The 18,813-nt window shown below is 37.6% G+C and overlaps 1 protein-coding gene across 1 annotated transcript in view; it reads right to left on the bottom strand.

Moving 5' to 3' along the window:
- The window catches only part of ARHGAP15 (Rho GTPase activating protein 15), a 609,886-nt gene that overhangs the window by 581,505 nt on the left and 9,568 nt on the right, over positions 1 to 18,813 (bottom strand). The gene's annotated exons all lie outside the window — the stretch shown is intronic.

Here is an 18,813-nt window from a genome sequence, read left to right as displayed (position 1 = left end):
TGATAAAATATAAAAGTGTTGTATTATTCCAAATATATCTTTTCCAAGAAAAATTTGATGGAGTGCACATTCCTATTAATCACTAAGGTCCAGAAATGGAACAAATCATTTCCACCTCTCTGAATAGTGAAGAAGAAGGTAGTTAGTTTCTAATTGTTTTTATCAACTGGGGCCTCTGCATGTGGACACTACTATGCATGTCAGAGGACTTAAAAGTTCATGGGCAGCACACTCATACTTCTGTAGTTCCTAAGTCCATTAAGGAACTCTTAATGGCAATATGATACAGTCTTCCTTATGTAGAAATGATGTTGCCAAAAGAACATCTTTAATGTATACGCTGTTTTCATTCACAACATCACTGATCTCTTACCCACCCCACCCCTTCCCACCACTACACGCTAATATCAGCAGCCTTTTTTGGTGAACAAAAACCTATGTGGATAAGGTCATATTTAAGTGACTAGAATTAGCTTTGGGCAAACTAATCTGGTCCCATTGACTAATATGTTGGCCTCGACTTATTTGCATGGTGTTCAGTCCTAGCCGCTTTCCCCACTCACAATACCTAAGAAAGGAAATTAAAGTTCCTTTGTCCTCTGCCATCTGCCAGTGTCTGCTGTTCAGTAGCTCTGTTGGACATAGTATTTATGAAGAATATGAAGAAAGAGAAAATCAAAACCATTTATTTATTTATACTTACTTTAATGGAAGATTAAAGTGATTAGGGAGGAAAATTGTAAAGGAGTGGCAGTGAGGAAACAATAATTTGGAAAAGAAAATGAAGAGAACTGAACTGTGGCAACATCAGTGGGTGGACTAGGAGGGCTTATTTGCTTCCTCAAATCCATAATCCTTTTCTATCTCCCCTCTCCACAAGCCCCTCAAATGAACATATCATCTCATTTAAAAGAGAATATTTGCAATGCAAACACAGCTTCCAAGCTTGTAGAAATGGACCTCCTTCTAGCCTGATTATTGTCTCTGTGTCTCACCTATAGACATCCCATAGCTAGTCTGGCACATGTGTCCAGTATTAGAATCAACTGTCATCAGTTACCGAACCCAGTATAATCCGAAAGAATGATTATATTTTAGGGAGCTAACTGTATTGGTACTCCTATATCTGTTGGACAGAGACAAAGGGGCTACTAGCATCATGGTAGTGTTCAAGCTAAGTCAACACTAAAGTGATTAAAAAAGGATGAAAACATTTTAATAGGAGCAAAGTGTTACCTTACAATTGATACCAATAAGGCAATTGAGTGATAACTTAGAAAGGAAGTTAATATTTGTAGAGTATTTACTATGTGCCAGGCAATGCACTCAGTGATTCAATTCTCACAAAACTCCCATGAGATAAACATTAAATTCATATTTTTCTAGAAGAGAAAAATAAAGATCAGAGAAACTAATAATTTTCCCCAAAAACAATGGATAGAAAAAGTAAAAGGCCTATATTTTATTCCAAAAGAAAAAAAAAAGATTCATACAGGTGAATCGACAAATTCTAGTTAATCTACACTATGAAATATTATTCAACAATAAAAAGAATGGACTGTTGATGCATGGGACCACATGGATGAATTGTAAATTCTTTGAGCTGAGTGAAAGAAGCCAGGACATTTAAAATATATATATATATATCTATGGAGTACTTATTATTTCATTTACATAATATTCTAGAAAATGGAAGCTAATATTTAAATAAGAAAGCTCATCAGTGATTGCCTAAAGATGAGATGAAGGGAAAAATGGACTATAGTGAACACAAAGAAACTTTTGGGGATGATAGATATGTTTGCTAGCTTGATTGTGGAGATGGTTTAACAATTGTATGCATATATTAAAAATGATCAAATTGTATGTATTAAGTACTTTCACTACTGTATTTCAGTTATACCTCATAAAGATGTTTACATGAAAGTTGGTTTAAAAATTCCTTAACTAGGTGTGCCTGGGTGGCTCCAACTTCAGTTGGTTAAGCGTCTGACTTCAGCCCGGGTCATGATCTCATGGTTTGTGAGTTCGAGCCCCGCATCAGGTTCTGTGCTGACAGCTCAGAGCCTGGAGCCTGCTTCAGATTCTGTGTCTCCCTCTCTCTCTCTCTCTCTCTGCCCCTCCCCTGCTTGCAATCCATCTCTCTCTCTCTCTCTCTCTCTGTTTCTCTCTCAAAAATAAAATAAAACATTAAAAAAATGTTTTTTGATTAAAAAAAAAAATCCTTAAAGGGCACCTGGGTGGCTCAGTCAGTTAAGCATCTGACTTTTGATTTGGGCTCAGGTCATGACCCCATGGTTCGTGGGACTGAGTCCCATGTCGGCCTCTGTGCTGACAGCAGAGAGCCTACTTGGGATTCTCTCTTCCTCTCTCTCTCTCTCTCTCTTTCTCTCTCTCTCTTTCTCTCTCTCTCTACCCTTCCCCTGCTCAAAGTAAATAAACTTAAAAAAAACTCTAAATTAATTAAATTTCTTAATTATTTTGTTCATACTTTCATTTTTATGTTTCTATGTGAGTGATAAAAAATGTATCTAGCTGAGAATAAAAGCTATTTCAATAAGATTTGAAATAAAAATTTGAATTAAAAAACCCTTATCTCCACTATTCCATAGAAATATAATAACAAACGCTTTGATGAGAAGGGTTTTAAAATGTATCAAATCTGGCCATTAATGTAGACATGGGGAATCTTACTTCTACATCTAACTAGAATAAGATATAGAGTATTATATACAACTTTTTTTAATGTTTATTTATTTTTGAGAGACACAGTGACAGAGTGAGAGCAGGGGAGGAGCAGAGAGAGAGGGTGACACAGAATTTGAAGCAGGCTCCAGGCTCTGGGCTCTCAGCACAGAGCCCAACATGGGGCTTGAACCCACAAACTGTGAGATCATGACCTGAGTGGAAGTCAGATGCTTAACCAACTGAGCCACCCAGGCGCCCCTATATGTAACTTTTTTTAAAAAGTAAATGCATTCTCCATATACCCCAGGACAAGATTATGGGGTTTGGGTTTTATTTTGTGTATTATTTATTACTGAAGCTATTAATTTTTCACAGCCAATCAGAAATTATTTCAAAATAACAAAGCAAATCTATGAATCTTTGGTATTTATGAGGATGCTACTATGAGAAGCATGAGTTTTTCTAGAATAAATAATACTAAAATTTGTATGGAACTACAAAAGACCCTGACTAGGTAAACCAATCAAATCTGGAGGTATTACAATTCCAGATTTTAAGATATACTACAAAGCTGTAGTAATCAAAACAGTATGATACTGGCACAAAAATAGACACATGTATCAATAGAATAGGATACAAAGCTTAGGAATAGACCCACAATTATATGGTCAGTTAATCTATGACAAAGGAGGTGAGAATATACTATGGGGAAAGGACAGTTTCTTCAGTAAATGGTGCTGGGAAAATTGGACAGCTCCATGTAAAAGAATAAAATTGTACCACTTTCTAACATCGTAGACAAAAATAAACTCAAAATAGATTAAAGACCTATATGTGAGACCTGAAACCATGGAACCCTAGAAGAGTACACAGGCAGTAATTTCTTTGACATCGACTGTAGCAACATTTTCCTAGATATGTCTCTTCAAGCAAGGGAAACAAAAGCAAAAACAAACTAGTGGAACTACATCAAAATAAAAAGGTTTTGCATAGAAAAAGAAACCATCAACACAACAAAAATACAACTCATTGAATGGGAGAAGATATTTGCAAATGACATACTTGATAAAGGGTTAGCATCCAAAATGTATAAAGAACATATTTAACTTAACATCAAAAAACCCCACAAACAAACCAATTAAAAACTGGGCACGGAACCCAAATAAACATTGTTTCCAAAAAAGACATATAGGTGGCCAACAGACACATGAAAAGATGCTCAACATCACTAATCATCAGGGAAATGGAAATCAAAGCCACAATGAGATATCACTTCACATCTGTTAGAATGGCTAAAGTCAAAAACATAAGAAGTAGTAAGTCTTGGTGAGGATGTAGAGAAAAAGGAACCCTTGTCCCCACTCAGTGTTGGTAGGAAGGTACATTCATACAGACACTGTAATAAACAGTACAGAATTTCCTCAAAAATTTAAAAATAGAAATACCATATGATCCAAAAATTCCACTACTGGGTATTTACCCAAAGAAAACAAAAACACTAATTCAAATATTTACTGTATCATTATTTATAATAGCCAAGATATGGAGCCAACCTAAGTGTCCATTGATAGATGAATAGATAAGAAAGATGTGGTATACATATGCAATGGAATATTATGCAGACACAAAAAGGCTGAGATCATGGCATTTGCAACAACATGGATGGACCTAGAGGGTATCATGCTAAGTGAAACAAGTCAAACTGAGAAAGACAAATATCATGTTTTTACTCATACATAGAATCTAAAAAAAAAAAAACAAAAACAAAGCACAAATAAATGGCTAAACAACAAAAGGTGGAATCAGGGCTATAAATATAGAGAACAAATTGATGGTTGCCAGAGGGAATGATAGCGGTGGCCTGGGAAAAATGGATAAAGGAAAGTGGGAGATCCAGGCATCCAGTTATGGAATGAATAAGTCACAGGAATAAGAGGCACAACATAAGGAATAGAGCCAATAATATTGTAATAGCATTGTACGTGACAGTTGGTATAGTGGTCATCATAGCATAACACACAAACTTGTCAATCACTATACTGTACTCCTGAAACTAATGCAACATTATGTGTCAACTATACTCAAATTTAAAGAAAATTTAAAAGTAAAGCACAGGATTTTACAGGGTACGTTTTAATGAATAAAGTAGGATAAATGAAGGAATGAAAATCTAAGGATTGAGTTTCTAAGGGTGGCTTTGGATAAACAGTTAATTGGACTGGTTTTATCAAAAGGGCCATGATGACTTCTAGTGGCAGCACTGTCTCTACTGGTCACCTTTGTGATCTTGTACAAATCTATAGACCTCTGGAAAAAGGTCTATAGATATTTTTCATCACTGGAAAAAAAAAATGGTAGTGAGGGGACAGGGTCGGCCATGAGGATTGCTGTGCTCTGAGGGATCCTTCCTACTTCTGATATTGATGCACTCAAAGTCTGGAAGACCCTACATCTTTACAGAGCTCAATAATTTTAGGCAGATAACCACCAATGTAAATGCTTTGCTATGACTTGATCCCTAAGGAATTTGGGTATGGGTTGAGGGGGATCCATGATTAAACATATAAGTCTTATAGAAAAAATCTGGGTTCTCTTCTGAGTGCATTTGAGCCTTGATCTTTGATGTCACTCAGATTCAGACTCAAAGGATGGCATGTTTGTAATAATGGTGAGGGAATTCACTTAGGCTAAAGCCACTATCTTATGACCAAGAGCATGAAGCCACTGTATTTACATAGCTTTGCCGTGTGCCATTTATAGAACATGTTGCTTCCTCAGAGTCTGCACAAATTTCAATGGCAAATCAACATTTGCATTCTTGTATTGATTGCACAGTCAACTCATTATTTGCCTACTGATGTCTTACTGTCAAAAGCCTGGATTACTTAAAAGGCCTTTTATCTGGCTTCCCCACCTATTTTCTTGGGGACAGGCTGCAGAAAACATTTTCAGAATCTTCCTTCTTCAGGCATTTCTATTGGGCTGACAACTCTTCTACCATAGTATTAAGGTGATTTCTCTCTCTTCACACTTTCTCTCCTCTAGCTAACACCTCCTTTCCCATCTGACCCCAGCCTCACATCAACAAAATTTGTTGATACCAAAGGCACCCTAGTTTTTCTCTTTATTCAGCTTCCCTAGTATTTTGTGTTCTACAATGGCATTCATTTGATACTATTTCATAACTGTTCTCATATTTGCAAATATTTGATAGTTTCTAACTTTGCAGAACACTACATTGCTCTGAGAAGAATACACAAAATGACACAAAAACCTCCTCTTAAAGATTTCCACCAGAAGAAAATAAATGATCCGTTTACATTTATGGAAAGTCTCCCAAGTAGCATGCACTATATCAGAGTCTGGAGATTCTCTGTATGTATGCATGTATGTATGCACTAAACATCAAGGGCCTTACAGATTGGTGAAGATGATAGAGAAACAAATCAATAATTAAATGACAAGAATTGAGTGGTGCCCAGTTTGGGAGAGGAGCAATGGCATCAAACTCAGGGTGGAACTTGGAGGTGGAGAGAGAGGAAGTCTGCAAAAGGAGACTAGTTGGTGCTGGTGCTAAGTCAGGGCAGGTTAGGCCTTGCAGGCAAAGGACTCAGAACTGCAAAAGTATGCAAACAGCTGTGAGGTTATAAGGTAAATATTGAAATATTCCATGAAGCAAAATCATAGTCACCAAAGAAGTTCAAAGAAAAGGGAAATGATAGATTTCATGAAGAAAATGGCAGTTAACTTCAGTGTGCTTAAGTCTGTCATCTTGCTAGCCTCTCATGGGGCTGAAGGATTGAGAGTCCCTCCCTTCTAACCCAGCAGGTGCAGCGAGGGGCTGGTATTCAAGACACTCTGAGGGAGTGATGAAGGAAGAGGGCTTTCCTTGGCATAATACATAAATGTGTTGTATAGATTAATTGAGTGCAAGGCAGAGGTAAGCAGGACCGCCACCCCCACCCCCCATAGGGCCCAGGGGTGTGCAAGAGGAAGGAGAGAGGACAGAGGAGGAAGGAAATCTGATAGACTGAAATGACAGCTGTGCTAATGGCTGTGACACTTGTCACTGTTGCACAAAATAAGTCAGAGATGACTTATTTTCATTGATCCTGTTAGGACCCTCCTAACAAGAGGATAAGGCTGTTCTAAGCCAAATTTTTCAAGTTGTATTTGAATTTCACTTCATAGCCCTTTTTCTTTACCCCCTTCCAACTTCTCATCTTCTCCTTGCCTACATCTGAATACTCTTCTGTTCCCTTACCAGACATCCTATTATCCTTTTCATAGTTTAGGCGCCAAGCCCCCCACTGAGGCACCTACTTAGGCACATCTCAACCACAGAGTCAACAGTTCTGGAATTGCACCATCTATTTTTCCTTACCTACCTCCTGTGAACATTCGTCCTTTCGGTCAATCACTAAGACATAGATGGGAGGGAAAGAATTAAACCAATTAACATAATGCTATAAATGGATGATCAGACTTCCCCTTAACCTCAGGGAAGCATTTGTCTGAATCTCAAACTGGAAACTCTTCTAGCTATGTGGGACAAATATCTTGTCAAGGTATTCCTCTCAAGGAATAGCCTTGACCAGTCTACTCCACGTAAGATCTTAAGTGAATTTAGGGGGAAGTAGTATTTGTGGCTTGGGACAAGATACTAGCATTGCATTCTGGCAAATAGGGTCTGCTGGAGTTATGTGATGTGATGGCCCTGCCATGGTGTTCTTATTTTTGAGTGTTTATGAAACAAGTTCCTAGTGAACAAACTCCATCCTGAAACCGGCCCAACCTAATGTCAAATGAAACCCTCGCAACCCAGGGTCTAGTATGACATGGCTCCCAGAATCAGAGAGTGTATGATATGTATGTTTCCAGGAACATACATATCAATTTCATGATGTACTACTCAGAAAGGCAAGGAAGACCTCCAATTTGTGAGTCTTCCTGTATTATTCCAGGAACACTCACAAGGAGTTGAAATTATTCTTTTGTTCCACCCTCGTTTTCTTCCCTCATTGACCCCCAACTTTCTATATTTTATAGAGTAGATTGTAAAATCAACAATATTTGTCCATGCTGACTTACATTCAACTTAGTGGCATCAAAAATTTTGTTAACTATAAGTTATATTAAGATTCATGTGATCTAGAGGCTTATTCAGTATTCCACTTGTTCTTCTTATAACATATCATCTACTCATTGTGATTATTATAATCATCATTATTATCAAAATTTGTTAGAGAGAACACTCTTGGCTTATGCATTTATATTCTTACATGAGGCTGCAGATGACAAATGAAAATATTGAAGAATTAGTTCATTTTGCATGTGTCTAAAATATCCATTGATTTCATAAAACTCTCCAAATAAATATCCTATCCCTGAGTTAGAAATTGAAATGTGAATCACTTAAGACTGGCTTCACAATTTCTCTAGACTTCCTGATTTTGTATGTGCCAAGTGAAGAGCAAGAAAAGTTTGTGATATTGCATTAGTTCCACTTTCAATATTGCTTTAAAAACAGGAAACTGTGATGAGAATGCACTTTGTAAGAGCCACACAAACTGGCTCTTCTCAACAGACTAGGTTCAGTGGTATTCTGGGCCAGATTCTCCCACTCACACTGCAAATACCCAGATAGGAGTGAATGTGATAATTCATCTAATCATAAATTTCATAGCTGCTCTGTCAATTATTTGTTGCACTCTGTTAATTACACTAAGGCTCAGCAGCTTGCCCTTTTGAGTTAGAAAGTGTGTTTTTGACATCTCTTTCCCATCAGCAGCATTAAAAATAAAAGTGTATTAAGACTTATTTTGAGCTAGGAGAAAATGAGTAGGCACTATGATATCATCTCTTTGCTGCAGAACAGAGAAAATTGAAGTTCAGGTGTACTGAGTGTCTTCCCCACGGTGCCACAGCTCATTTCAAAGTAGACCCAGGACAGAACTCATGTCCTGCATCTCCAAACATCATTGCTTTAGTCACAGACCCCCAAGTCAACTGGAAACCATGTGTGGAAAAATAAGGTAACAAGATTTCCAAAGGAAGTCTGAGATCAGAGAGGTAATATGATCATAGTACAGCCATGTTAGGTATATATCATATACATCTTTCAATTTAAATGTTTATAAATGTTCCTGTGCTTCCTTACAAAACAATAGAGATTTAATAAATGTTTACTGAATATATAAGTGGAAAACACATGTAGAAACTAGTCAATGCCTGCGTACATAGCCCAGCAAAACATTACCAGTTGGAAAATGCCTTTGATAAAGTCTATTCCTTATTTTAAAAAAATGTATAACTCCCTCTGGCCAATGTTTCTAAGGTCCGCTGAACTAGGACTATTGCATGACAAGTTGGGGCAGGAAAAAAAAAAGCAATGCTTTTCATACCTTCTGAGGCCAATACTTGGAGAATAATATGAATTTTTAAAAATAAGAAGAATACAATATTTTCATTTCAGAATAACCCTTTTTTTTCTTTCTTATAATTAAATGACCATGTTTAATGATGTCTTAGAACTTAGCAGGGTTATTTGTTTTGACAATAGAGGAAGTCTCCATCCAGTTCCAAATTTCTTTAGGTTCTTAAAGTCATTCTCCACAGAGAAGGACTCTCTTCCCTGGCAGAGACACCACAGAAGATATTGTGAGGAGACCTGTCTCAGAGGCAAGCCCTGAGAGTCCCCAGGGAATCCCCATTCCATGGGTGTCAGCCTAGGTTTTTCAGTGCGTGGCAAGTGAGCTGTCTGGTCACCCCAGCCACCAAGAACTACGGTCCCCCAAACAGGAATCCTCTATGGCAATATGACTCCATTCCTTTCCCAGAATGTGTGGGCTAAGGAGCTCAAAGAAACTCCACAGACAAATGTTACTGCTCTGAGAAATTCATTTCTATCCCCTGGAAAGATCTTATGTTGATCTGTGGTAGCGCACGGTCTGTTTGTTCCCCTGTGGAAATGACTTGTGGCTATGGCAGCCCCAGTAATGTGTGGCACAACCTTCGTGCTACACTTTCCTGACAGGTCAGTAATTAACTTGCATTGCAATTGTTTGTCGTCTCCACCACTGCAGCCATTTACTAAAATAACATTTTAATTTCAGTTTCCTTCCAGTTCACTTTCCTTTTCTTTTTTCCCTGTGGCTTCTACATCTCTATTAAGTCTAATTTCCCCAGACCACTTCCATAAGCGGAGAGAGTGCAATAAAACTCAGTTTCAAAAATGTCAAATATAATGAGAAAAGAACATCATAGTAAAGGAATTTGACCATAGCCACCCCATCGGGTAACATTGTCTTTGACTGGGCAGGTGTTATATATAGGAAATGTGATAATAAGGCTTTGCATTTACTTAACTTAACCTAATCAGGGAATCAGGGTGATATGCTGCATTTACTGACAAAGTCTGGCAAGTCATCTGCATGGATAAATTGTAATACAGTTATTGTCATTACCCGTGGGCATTCTAAATGGTGAAAATGACAAGTAAAATATAGTTTTTAAGTAGAATAAGTCCAAGACAAAATTGTGTGACAGGCAACCTCAATCTTTTTTTAGATTGTGGTATCTTGGTTGCCATCTCTCATCCCCTGGGGACCTTAGCCTTTTAGTCCCCATCTTATTGGGAGCAAAGCATCTCATTTTACATTTCAAGTATTCCTTGAGCTTTTGCCCTGAAAAATAACCTTACTAGGTCCCACAGTTTCTACAAAAATTGTTGAGAACCTGGGGGCAGACATAAGCATGCTTCCCTACCATGGAGTCTGGTAAGAGTGCAATGGAGGATGGGACTGAGGACAATCTCAAGGCGAAGGTGACATTTGACCTTGATGTTGTATAAAAATAAGACCCAACAGGCAGAGAAGGAATGTCAAGGGCAGCACAGGCTGAGATCACAAGATTTAAGGAAAACAGGAGTGAACATCCACAACAAACAGTAAAGTATGGGAGGTGGGAAAGTTAAATGATTAGGACTGAATGGGGAGAATCTTGCCATTTCCAGTAAAGCATTGGGGTTTTGTCTTATAGATCCTGGGAAACTTTGATGATCTGTTTAAGGCATAATCCCCTCCCCAAAGATTTGGTAAAAAGGCTCCCAGAAGAATAGATCTCCAGCCACAGAAGAACAGTAACATTCTCTCAAGATACTTCTTAATTAACTTCAAATCAGAATAATATCATAGCATCTATTTGTAAACACTGATCTTATGACAAGAGCACCTGATAAGTGATCTGGGAAAAAAATACTCCAGAACTTTAGGAAACTTACTTTGAACTTCCAGGTACATTGTAATGCTTCGGTTCGCTAAATGAATGAAGAGAAAAGAGTTAAAGACTTCACCGGAAGGGCAAAATGAAGCACTTAAGGAAGAGAGATCAAAAGGTACAATTATATCTTACTAAGGACATAGAAGAAAAATAAAGTTAAGATCTGAAGAACTGCTTTTGGATTTTCCTCCGGTGATCAGGTAAGTAGTAAAAAAAATTGACAAGCTAATAGGAACAAAATGCCTATGCTATTGTAATTATGTTTAGCCAGCATAAGAAATTTTATGAAATGACAATCTCCTTAGATACACAGGAGAACCATAAGGGGCATAAGTAATGCAATCTTCCCTCTGTTTCCTCTGTCAGCTTTGACCTAATCTAGCAAGAAATGCTGAGCCATTTTCCGCCTCTTGCATACAAGTATCAATTAAGGGAAAACAGGGTGACTATCTTAGGGCACTGGATGATGAAATGTCACTTAAGGAGAAAGCATCAGCAGCCACAGTATTAGGAAACACTGACAAAACAAGCAGACACTCTCTGGGACAGGACCGGTTCTCTGATATTTGTTGGAAGAGTATCAAGTGCAAAAAATACATTTCAACCTGTGGTTGCTTGTTTCCTGGGATTTCATGTTCCGTAGCATTTGCTTCCTAATGGATGTGACTTAGTTGCAAAGCCCTTTTATCAAGCCAAATAAATCTAATCACACGTTGATTGCAGTACACCAGGATCCCTCTATCTCTATCTTGGCCTGCCCAGGTTAAAATATGGGGAAGCTGCATATTGCATAATTAGTGTTTGACAGTAATTAGCAGGAGTCAGTAATTGACAGTAGTCAAATATGGCTGACATTTGTTTTATTTAGCAAATTTGTTATTGTATCCGATTAGTCTTTCCCTAATGCTCATGTCTTCAAACTCTGAACTGATTGGATTGGATTTCAGTGCCAAGGGGACATGTCTGAAAACGGGACATTGTTGTGACAATGACAACACTATTAAAATATTTCAGTATATTTCCTTTAATGCACTTAAACATTAGTTTTCCACTCAATTATATGTGCATAAAATGCATTTTGTGTAGTTTGTGTGTATGCCCATGTTTGTATATAAAGTACAATGAAGTGCCACAAACTGAACACATTCATGTAACCACACCACACGCTTGACAGTATCAGCACTCCAGAAACCCCTGAAGCAGTCACTATCTGTCTACTCCACCAAAAATAATCATTATTCTGTCTTAGTTTTGCCTATTTTTTAAATTAATACAAATGGAAAACCTGGAGTATGCACTTTTTGTTGCTGAGATTATTTCACTCAAATGTCTATTTATGTGGCTGATTGCTACATAATATTCTTCGGTAAAGTGCTTATGAAAAACTTCCGTTAGGTTCTTTGTCCTTTTCTTACTGATTTGGAGGAGTTATTTGTGTATTCTGGATACAAGCCATTTTTCAATACATATGTTGCAATAATGATCTTTTCCCACCTGTGGGTTACTTTTTATTCTTTTAGTATAATTTTTTTCATTAGTAGATATTCTTAATTTTACTATTATCCAATTTATCATTTATTTCCTTTTATGATTAGTGATTTTTTTGTTCTCTTCAGAAATCCTTACTTGACCAAGGCCACAAAGACTATTACTGTATTATCTTCTAAAAATATATATTGTTCCAGGGCGCCCGGGTGGCTCAGTCAGCTGAGCATCCTGACTTCAGCTCAGGTCATGATCTCACGGCTCATGAGTTTGAGCCCCGCGTCGGGCTCTGTGCTGACAGCTCAGAGCCTGGAGCCTGCTTTGGATTCTGTGTCTCCCTCCCTCTCTGTCCCTCCCCCACTCGTGCCAGGTCTCTGTCTCTCAAAAATAAACATTAAAAAATTTTTTTAAATATATATTGTTCCAACTTTTATTTTTAGAGCTGTGATCCTTCTGAAAATAATTTCTGTGTTTAATGTGAGATAGGGGTATCTTTCTGTAAAGATTATATATATATATATATAAAATGATATATTAAAATCTATATAAGATTATATATATTAAGATTATAAGATATATATTAAGGTTATAAGATATAATAATAGATATTATATACGTATATATATAAATCTTTTAATTAGAAGGACCGGTCATCTCTCATGATTTATTGAGGTGAGAAAAGACCAGGATCTGGCTCTTCATCTGAAGTAAACAGGTATTGGAGAGCTCTCCAAACCACAAATGTTCACGAGGGATGCAGCTGTGTCCAATTTTTACATACATCAGGAAACATTGGCACCTGGGGATCTAAATTGAATAGAAAGATTTACCCAACAGGTGGGAAAAAACAACCATTCATAATCTGAGCAGGGCAATACACAGAAGTTCACATTTGTAGACCATTATGGATTAGGAGGTTTGTTACTAAGTGTCAGAGTTCCAATTACTGGGTATTTTTTCACACCCAACTCAATTATCCAGAAGAGACACTGGCAGTAGAGAGACCTCAATCTTAGCAAAGGAATGAGGCAATGAATGACCATGTTACCAGCAGAAGTTGTGGTTGAGGACAAAGCAAACGCCTAATGGGGAAGGTATGACTTGCTGAAGGACCGGGACTTGTAAATAAGGGGAAACGCACCTGATGTATGCATCACAAGTACAAACCAAAGCCATAATCACTTGTTATAATTTAATATTGAACTCACAGAACTCCATTCCACTGGAATTAGCTAAAGATTACGTGCATTAAGCTACGATTGCTTCTAGGAGTTAAGGTCAGAAATAACCTCAGTTGAAAAGGAACAAATGGCTTTAGTAGTGAGGGGTAGAAAAGCTATAGAGCAATGATTCTCCAGTCAGTATAGGAAGTGTCATAAACACACATATCTCACTGCACATTCTGAAGAGTCCCATTCAGCAAGACTGAAGAGGAGCCTGGGAAACTACACATTGAGGCTTCGCCCCTGCTGATTAAGATGCACACTGAACGTTGATGAGAAACAAGTCTTACATAAAGTTCTTCTTTATTTTAAATCTGCATTGTTCTAAAATGATTATTAATTGCTATAGTATCCTTCTATCTTTAAATCCCACTGCTGCTCAGTTCGTATTTGTTAACATTGTTGTTCTAAACACTTTCTGGGATTACATTTCACTTTGAAATATGTTAGTCGTCGGGGAAGTGGTATCAATCATAGTTGGGAAAAATGAGAAGAGAAGTGACTAAGTAGCTAAGTAGGTAGGTACTGCGAAATGAATTCTTTTACATAAAGGAAAAACTCAACAGGATCATACTCCAAGCAATCTGGGTCTATTGTGAGTGTTTCAGCATGAACACTTTTTTTTTTTAATGTTTATATCATGAACTTGGTAAGTGGGAGTAAAACAACATCAATGTAAACACTTGGAAAACAATTCTCTTGCTTCTTAGACATCAAAGGATGTTTGGTGTGAGAACAACCAAATTCCACAAAATATTGCTGTTTTCACTCAAATTTAATCTGAAATTTGGGAGCAGTGAGGCTTCCTTTCATGAAGCCAAAAATATCAAAATGGCAAAAAATATTTACTAGTTCACATTATTTTAAATGGAAAGTTTTTGACCGAGTTTTTCAATTCTTGCCTTTGAATATCCTTCAATATGCCAAGTATGTGGTATATCTTTTTCTTTCTAGGCTGATTAACTAAAAGGCGGTTTTGATGCCTTAATGTCTTGAAAAGCTTCAGCTGCATTAGCAGGACCTCCATCTAGGAGTTTTTTGAGGGATAGACCCCACATTTAAGCAAAACTTGTGCTTTGCTTTTCTTTCCTCAAAGTAGAATTCAGGGGCCTCACTCTAGGAGGTGGGAGGTAGGGGAGATGGTTAGATACACTGTCTATGTGATTAGGCTCCAGTTAACTGAGTGCTACTATAATTCCAAGTAGTAGAGTCAAATTTCTATCTTAATTTGGGCTCCTCACAAAGAAACGTATAGAATTTTGGCTTGGCTGCATTGAAGTCAAAAGGGACTGCATAAAACATCTAAAGTTTGAAAATGGCTATCAGGATTATCTATTTTACTTAAAACACATTGAACACTAATTTTTGTCATAACTATTTCTGAGACTTAGTGATGCTGATCTATTAATAGACAGTATGTATGATGAAATGGGTTATACAACCACACCCATGCTACATTTCCCCTCTAGTACAACGTGGATTTCACATGCGTGTACGTGCATGTGTTTAAATTTTTGTTACTATTATCACCACCCAAGGTATACAAATCTTTTATCTCCCCTACAACAATGCATCCATACAAGTGTACGTGTGCTGGCCATGTGCTGTTCACGTGACTTTGAAAATACCAGGCAAATTAAGGATGACTATATTTGCTATTACTAAGAAAAGTTAACCTTTTGGGGACATCTTTTAATAGTTAAAAAATGTTTTGAGGAACATGAGCAACAGAACAAGGTCAGTTTTTCAGGTTAGGAAAACGGACCCACTCCTGGAAAGTTAGACAAACAAAACAAAGACGTCAGTGAAAAAATCTATACAAAAATGGATGCTTTTTCATAGAATAATTGAATGTGCTACTGAGTCTCTAAGCCTTTATTAGGATTTATTTTGAATTTTTTTAATGTTATTTATTTTTGACAGAGAGAGAGAGAGAGAGAGAGAGACAGAACATGAGCGGGGGAGGGGCAGAGAGAGAGGAGACACAGAATCTGAGGCTCCAGGCTCTGAGCTGTCAGTCCAGAGCCCGACGTGAGGTTGGAACTCACAGACCGCGAGATCATGACCCGAGCTGAAGTCAGACGCTCAACTGACTGAGCCACCCAGGTACCCCTATTAGGATTTGTTTTGTATATGGAGGACTCCAGTTGTTTCTAATCATGACATTCTGCTCCTGCTTTCTTAGGAGCAGCTATAAATTCAAGAAGAGGTGGAAAATGGGCAGACTGCCAACCAAATTCAACCCACAGACATATGTTGTTGGGCCTGAAAATTGTTTTAGAATGTTTTGAATCAGTTTGCGATTGAAAAATGAGGATTTTTATTCAAAAAAAAAAAGGTGCAGATCTGTGTGTCTTCCCTTGAAAAATCAGAAGATATGGACAAGTGGTTAAGGATGGATGGTAACCGTCAGCTGGGGGCGTCCAGCTTCCACATCCTGGAAACAGGGCAAATTCTTTCTAATCCAGAGGCTCTCTCCCTTTCCACTTTATTTGCATCAAAATACTGACGGACCTGATGGCATTTGTGACTATGACCCATGGTGCCAGTCACCTCTATTAGGATTGCTCCTCTGATGTATGGATAGAGCAGTTTCTGCTGCATGTGAAATCAACATCATTTCCTATATTTTATGATTTTTAAACCCAAGCTGGTAGGATTAGAAAATGGAGAACAAAACCAAGAGATTGAGTCTGTACCACTGGTTTAGAAAGAGATTCATCAGAGATTAAGATTATTTTATTTGTGTAACTTTCTCTGCATGATCTCAAATTACCAAAAGTCAGATACTGTGTTGCGCTCATTGCTATTGCTAAGCGAGTTCCCCTTTCCCCCTCTCTCTGCTCTGACCTCCTTTATTGTTCGTATTATATTTTGGCAGATAATTATATCCTGACTTCTATTGTTTTCTGTTCTCTATTTGAGTTGTATATCTCTTCTGACCACTTCTGTGCTGACAGCACACACCCCGATGTGGAGCTCAAACTCACAAACTTCCAGATCATGACCTGAGCTCAAGTAGAATACTTAATTTACTGAGCCACCCAGGTGCCCCATGTCATTGAATTCTTATTTTTCTTTCCTAGTTCTCCACATCAAAAGATGCCATGAGTACCTGGGATACAATGCATCACAGTCAGAGGAAGTCAGAGCAATCACTGTTGTCTCGCCTTCCTCACCTCTCAGCCTCAAATCATACTCCCTATACCGATCTGCCATGCTGACCATTCTCTAGTCTTCCTTCGGAGCTGATTTCTCACCCTGAAACTATGGCCCACTTGCTAATCCCCTTTCTTAGAGACAGACTTCTAACGTAAAGTCCTCTGTCCTGTAACATACAGCCAGTTCTTCAAGGACAGCACCACCAGCTGAAACTTGGGTCAGTCACCTCCTACCGCCACACCTGGTCTCATTAATCTGATGCCCTAACACTGACTGCTCTCAAAATTAGGATTGAAATCGATATATTCACTCAACCTCCATACACAGAATCCTGAGCAGATTTTCCCAGGGAAAAAAAACAAAATAAAACTCTAAATGTTTCTCTAACTGGATCAGCAACCTACACTCTGGACCTACCAAATTTCTTTCTTATTTTTTCTTTCTGGAATCATTTTGCTAGGACCCCAGCATACCTGTTTTATGAACCATTTATGTCACCACCTAATCACCCCAGGAAAGAATTAGATATAAAAGTTGGTGAGGAGAATTCTGTGATGGACATTAATTCTTCAAAAAAGTGAAGGTTATTTTTGGTAAGGACACATCTTGAGCTGCTTGAAGGAAAATGTTCATATTAACCAAAATTGGTAAATAAATAAGAAAAGAGCCTCCTTTCTTCTGCCCCACATGGCTATACTATATTCCCCCACACAACTGTATTGAGGAAATGAAACTAATAGCAAGAAATTTCTCTTGATGAGTTTCATAATCTTATTATAATACTTAGAATTGAAATAAACCAAAATTATCCCACCATGATTTTTATATCATAATGAAGGAAAAAATATGGTCATCATTTGAGTCTAGACAACCTGATAAAAGTTACTACTACTGCTACAATTCATACTACATTTAACCTTTTTAACGCAATTACTATGTGCCACAAACTAGGCAAAGTTCTTTATGTACATCATTTTCTTTTTCATCTTGTGAGAAACTCCCCACTTTGTAGGTGAGAGAACTCAGGATTCAAGAGATTAAGTAACTTGCACAAATACTATATATAATATCTAGCAAGTGGTGGAGCCCAGAGATTTCAGACAGGCACCAACTTCCACATTTTAGGGGTATTTGTTCCCTTCTCTACATCCAATCAGTTAACCAAATGTTGTTCCAGAACTTTTTTTTTAATTCCTTACAGTATAAAATATTAAGAGAACAGGCTAAGAAATCAGAAGACACTTAGGAAAACTATGTTCTTAACATGTCCTGAAAAACTTCAAAAGCAGGAGCTTTTCATAGAATGCTTACTGAATGATCACATAAAATAATGTATGTAAAACCACTTTTAAAACTTTAAATAGAATATAAATGGATAATAGATACTTTTACTTGTGTTACTTAACTGGAACTCAACCATCACCCTGAAGACACAAAGTGAATCTGAAATAGGCAAAGTAAAGGAGTAAGAAAAACAGTAGTATGAAAAGCAAGTAAGACCCCTTTGGCCATAGTCTAGACAAGATTTAGTGGATGGCCAAATTAGTAACTGTGACAATAAATGAAATGGAGAGAAGGAAATGGTTGCCCCTAAAACATGGCAACTGATTAGATGTATGGAATAAGCAGTATACAGGAGTTCATAGAGATTCCAAGCTGATTTGTTCAGATGGTTTCAGGAATAAAGACATCTCGACTGAAGTTAGCAGGAGAAAGAGAAGGATTCTGTGGGCATATTATAGGCTTAACTTGGGACATACTCAGTTTCAACTACTGTTGGGGCTTCGTGGGGTAGTATCAAGTAATAATCAAAAATGAGGAACATAAAAAAAATGGGGAGTTCCTGAGTGGCTCAGTCAGTTAAGCATCCGACTCTTGATCTCGGCTGACATCTTGATCTCAGGGTTGTGAGTTCAAGTTCCACATTGGACTCCACGCTGGGTGTGGAGCCTCTTTAAAAAAAAGAAAAAAAGAA

This window comes from Acinonyx jubatus, chromosome C1 (assembly GCF_027475565.1).
Source record: "Acinonyx jubatus isolate Ajub_Pintada_27869175 chromosome C1, VMU_Ajub_asm_v1.0, whole genome shotgun sequence".
In the NCBI taxonomy this organism is placed as follows: Eukaryota; Metazoa; Chordata; class Mammalia; order Carnivora; family Felidae; genus Acinonyx; species Acinonyx jubatus.
This window is presented reverse-complemented; position numbering and strand designations above follow the sequence as displayed.